We start from the raw sequence: 6,033 nt of genomic DNA, 5'->3' as shown, positions 1-6,033 counted from the left end.
GCTAACGACGATGATGACATGTCACCATGGAGAAGCCCCTCCAGCTTTCCTAGTTAGCCTCCACTGCTCAAAAGTTCCACCCGATGCTAGAAAAATCTATTAATTCAACCCAGCAATCAGTCACCCTATGCAGCGGCGGAGGCGGAGCCAAACAAGTGTATCTATGTGCGACGGGTGAGTTTTCCTTTATGTACAACTTCTTCATGGCGTGCTACCATTCCAGCACTCACTAACACATCCAGTAGCCTATGTCTTCAAACTGACGTACCTATACAGAGGTAAAAATTGTGAACAAAAAAAACTCCAAAGAAGCCGCATGCCCTCGTCCCGAGGGAGCAGTCAGGAAACGGGAGAGAAAATCAACACACGACCGTTTACCGAGCAATCAGTGTCGTCAAGTCATGTTTTTCCTTCATCGTTCCGTCCTGCCTTCCTTTCTGCGCTTGCTGACTGACTGATGTCGGCTGGGTGGTAGTGAATGTGCGGCAGCAGTGCTCTGGCATGATGCTGCTCATTAGAGCCAATTACGGGTGATGGAGATACGACAGGACACGGACGGCTACGGTTGATGGGTCGTTTTATAGCCGTACAAAACAGAGTTTTCCGAAATGATTGAATATCAATCTAGATTTGAATGTAACGTTGAGAGTGGAGTAATTTTCAACACAGTATTTTCTATATTATTTCTGAAAATAGATTGGAAATATTTCTAATCGAGTGAGTTGTTCAATTTTCACATAGTACTGTGATGTAAGTCTGTTAAAATTATAATTTGTATTTCATGAGTTTAGTGTATTGTTAGCTAACAAATGTCTACAGAAGAAAGTATGATGAAAACACCTAAATCAATGAACGTCTTCAAGGTTCGAAGTTGAGCTCTTTCACTATTATTTTATTTATCTTCATTGAACGATAGGAGTACTTTTTTGTGGTTTCATAACAACTAACCTTTAGTTATTGATTTTGGGCGGATTGATTTATACTCGCTTACATCATCAAAAAGGTTTATATGTTTATTAGAGAACATTATCGAACCCAAAATTTTATATTCGAGCGACTTAAAAATTTAGACAACGCATTTTTCTCTCGCATTCGCTGCTAGAATCCATTTCAGCAGCTAGATATTCTGATTTTGTGCAGATTATGGAAGGTTGAAATCTTTTTTCCACACCAAAGAATAAGCTTATTGAACGCGACTGTTTCTTATTCGCCATCTTATAACACCATGCTGATAGCACTGGTCGATAAAAACAAAAAAAAAATCCCTGAAGCTCAAAATAGTTATGAAGATTATATCTTTTCAACCATTCCTATGAATTTTGGTGCCCCTAGTAAATGCTCAACTTCGCATATAAAGTGCTCTCCCGTATCCTGTTCTTCAGATTGAGACCGTTAACGGAATCCTTTGTTGGCGAGTATCAGGTTGGTTTGTTGTGCGTCTTGAACTGTCCTACAGATCAGACGTTTTTTCGGTTGCTTGTGGACTGGTCTTTGACTGCCTATAGCTTCAAAGTTTGTGTTTTGTCAGTGTGTCTTTTAAAGATTACCTGGAAGTTATTTCACATCAGTCTTTCTCAAGACTACCTACTTTTGAATTTAACATTTGTTTTAACTTTTTTCGTATCACCTGAAATGGCTGGACGGAAAAAGAAACCTCGCATCACTGCGGGGAGGAAAAGAGAGGCATCTCTTTCTGACACATCGAGTGTCTGTAGTGACAATCCTTTTGATATTTTGCCTGAGCAAGAAGCTGGTGAAATGGAAGTTATTAATAATGAAACTATACAAATTATAAAATCTTTAAAAAAGGAGAATGTTCCACCTATTGTGGTAACTATTTCTTCTGAATTTAATATATTCAAAAAGGAACTTTCAACGTTTGTTTCTGACGTTAAAGTTACCTATCAAATTGGCCGTAGAGGTGAATGCCGCTTATTAGCCGACTCAGTAAAGGGTCGTGATCGTCTTGTTCAGTATTTAACTGACAAGATGTACAAATTTTTAACATATGACACCAAGAACGCCAAGCCGTTCAAGGTTGTCTTGAAAGGTCTCACCAACGATCAAACCGTTGATGAGATCAAACTTACTTTAACAGAATTACTTGGCATAGCCCCTACCCAAGTAATTCTAATGAAACAAAAATCACGAGGCGAAAACAGTCAGAGAACTGGAATTTCCCTTGTTAATTATTTAATTCATTTTAACCGCAATGAGGTTAACAACTTAAAGTTTTTTGAAAAAGCACATGCTTTGTATAATGTGCGTGTAAAGTGGGAAATTTATAGGAAGTATGGCGGAGGTGAAAAGCATATCACCCAATGCCGTACTTGCCAACGTTATGGCCATGGTTCCAAATTCTGTAACATGGACCAAAAATGTCTTAATTGTGGAGACTCTTCTCACAAAAAGGACACATGTCCTGTGAAAGAGAGTAAAAATTTTCGCTGTGCGAATTGTAACGGCAACCATATGTCAAATTTTTATCAATGCCCAGTCCGTTTAGCAATTGTTAAGGCAAGGCAAGGTAAACAAAATTCAATTTCTCAATTAAAACCAACTTCAAAACAAAATTCTCCAAGCGTACCAGTGACGCATAGTTTACCTACTCCTTTGCATACCCGTTTAACTTATGCACAGGTTACAGGTAGTTCGAACATTATACCGCCTAGTGTTGGTAGTTCGAAAATGACCGGTAATATGGGTAAGCAAAACACGCTAGAAAATAATTGTACACCTGTTACTCCAGGTAATATTGCTGCCGAAAATATATTTCTAATGTCAACTGCCTGGGGCCTATTACGGCAGGTAAACTTTCTTTTTTGCAACAGGCAATGTTCGATCTTATGAACGCCATGTTGCAGGCAAAATCAATGTTTGAAGCCATTCAAATAGGCACAAATTTTACTATTAAAATTGTTTCTAATTTAAAATTTAGCAATGATTTTAAATAAAACAATTAAAATATTAAATTGGAATGCTCGCTCATTGAAGGCCAATGAGAATGAGCTTTTTAATTTTTTAACAGTAAATAATGTGCATATTGCAATTATTACTGAAACATTTTTGAAACCTAACATAAAATTAAAATATGATCCCAATTACGTGATTCATAGATATGATAGGATTCAGGGTTCCGGCGGTGGAGTTGCAATTGTTATTCATCGCCGAATCAAACATCGTGCTCTTCCCCATCTTGAGACGAAAGTTATTGAAACTTTGGGAATTGAAGTTCAAACTGAACTTGGGATTTTATTTATTGCCGCAGCATATTTACCATTTCAATGCACACGCGAGCACAAAAATTATTTTAAAGGTGATTTACAAAAACTCACCAGAAATCGTTCGAAATTTTTCATAATCGGCGATTTTAACGCTAAACATCGTTCATGGAATAATTCTCAAAGTAATTCCAATGGCAAAATTTTATTCAATGATTGTTCTTCAGGATACTATTCTATTTTGTCTCCGAATAGTCCTACATGCTTTTCTTCTGTAAGAAACCCTTCAACAATTGATTTGGTGCTAACAGATCAAAGTCATGTATGTAGTGATTTGATCACACATGCTGACTTTGATTCTGACCATCTTCCAAGAACTTTTTCTTTATCCCATGAATCAGTTTTAAACCCTATGAGCTCTGTTTTTAATTATAACAAGGCTAATTGGGAAAGATACAAAACTCATATTGAGAGAAATTTCAATAATGAGCTGGATTTGCAAAACGAAGTGAATATTGATTCCGCTTTGGAAGCATTATTCTGTTCCAAAGGTTCAAGTGAAATTTGATTCATCAATAATTGACGAAAATCTTCAACTTCTAATTCGCTTGAAAAATGTCCGCAGACGTCAATATCAACGTTCTCGTGACCCTGTTTTTAAAACTATTTATAAAGATTTACAGAAAGAGATTAAGCATAGATTTACTCTTCTGAGAAATCAAAATTTTGAGACTAAAGTTGAAAAATTGAAACCATATTCAAAACCATTTTGGAAGCTGTCGAAGATTCTTACGAAACCTTCAAAGCCTATTCCAGTTTTAAAAGATGGTGAACGTTTTCTTGTATCCAATGAACAAAAGGCTCAAAGACTTGCTCAGCAGTTTGAGAGTGTTCATAACTCAAATTTGAATTTTGTGAGTCCAATTGAAAATGAAGTCACACGTCAGTTTGATTTAATTTCTTCCCAGAATTTTTTACCTGCAGAAATAATTGAAACTAACTTGAATGAGTTTAAATCAATTATTAAAAATTTCAAAAATATGAAAGCACCTGGTGACGATGGAATCTTTAATATACTAATCAAACATCTCCCTGAGAGCACAATGGAATTTTTAGTGAAAATTTTCAATTGCTGCTTCAAAATTGCATATTTTCCCAAATTATGGAAAAATGCAAAAATTACTCCCATTTTAAAACCGGATAAGAACCCAGCTGAAGTTTCAAGTTATCGACCAATCAGTTTGCTTTCTTCAATAAGTAAACTGTTTGAGAGAATTATTCTTAACAGAATGATGTCACACATCAACGAAAATTCAATTTTTGCAGATGAACAGTTTGGATTTCGCCATGGGCATTCCACAACTCATCAATTGCTCAGAGTTACTAATATGATACGAACTAACAAATCTGAAGGTTATTCCACTGGAGCTGCTCTTTTAGACATAGAAAAAGCATTCGACAGTGTTTGGCATAAAGGTTTGATTGCGAAATTGCAAACTTTTAATGTTCCAATTTTCCTAATCAAAATTTAAAAAAATTATCTTACTGATCGAACTCTGCAGGTTGTCTATCAGAATTCAAAATCTGATAGATTTCCTGTCAGAGCAGGTGTACCTCAAGGTTCAGTCTTGGGTCCAGTCCTGTACAACATATTCACTTCAGATCTTCCTGATTTGCCTCCAGGATGCACAAAGTCATTGTTCTGCGATGACACAAGCATTTCCGTAAAAGGAAAAAGTCTTCGTGTCATATGCAGTCGATTGCAGAAAAGTTTAGATATTTTTTCTTCCTACTTGCAAAAGTGGAAAATCTCTCCCAATGCTTCTAAAACTCAAATGATAATTTTTCCGCATAAGCCTAGGGCTTCTTTCCTCAAGCCAAACAATAATCACGTTGTCAAGATGAATGGGGTTATTTTAAGTTGGTCCGACAAGGTTAAGTACTTGGGACTAATTTATGATAAAAAACTTATTTTCAAAGAGCACATTGAGAGTATACAAGCCAAGTGCATCAAATATACGAGATGTTTATATCCTCTCATTAACAGGAATTCTAAACTTTGTTTAAAGAACAAACTTTTGATTTACAAACAAATTTTTAGACCAGCAATGCTTTATGCTATACCGATCTGGTCAAGTTGCTGTTCAACAAGGAAGAAAACGCTCCAAAGGATTCAGAATAAAATTCTGAAAATGATTTTGAAGCGTCCTCCTTGGTTTGGTACACTCGAATTACATAGACTTACTGGTGTTGAACCATTAGAAGCTATGTCAAATAAAATTATTGACAATTTTCGACAAAAATCGTTGCAATCCTCAATTGCTACGATAAGCTCTCTTTATAGCCAATAAGTTAGCAATTAAGTTAGTTGTAAGTTTACTTCCCTTTCTTGACAAGTAGGTTTAAATCCCTATGAATGATAAGTCCTAATTGCGAAAGCAAACAAATCCTAACAATTAAAATTACAAATTTCTAACAGTGTTGAGAAGTCACCATTTGTGATTGGACACACATACTCATTATTTACTAATATTTATCATAAATACTTAAGCTACTAACAAATTCCCCCCTTAAAAAAAAAAAAAAAAGGTTGGTTTGTTGACAGGCGCGTTCCACGACGAATCAAATCTTCACCCTGCGACAGATCCTCGATAAGTTCCGGGAGTACAACTTACCGATTCACCATCTGTTTGTGGATTTCAGGGCGGCATACGACTCAGTGAAAAGAAACGAGCTGTGGCAGATCATGCTGGTACACAGTTTCCCTACAAAACTAATTAAGCTGAGTCATATGACGTTGGAGAGAACAAAA

The sequence above is a fragment of the Wyeomyia smithii genome, chromosome 3, assembly GCF_029784165.1.
Source record: "Wyeomyia smithii strain HCP4-BCI-WySm-NY-G18 chromosome 3, ASM2978416v1, whole genome shotgun sequence".
NCBI classification, from domain to species: Eukaryota; Metazoa; Arthropoda; class Insecta; order Diptera; family Culicidae; genus Wyeomyia; species Wyeomyia smithii.
This window is presented reverse-complemented; position numbering follows the sequence as displayed.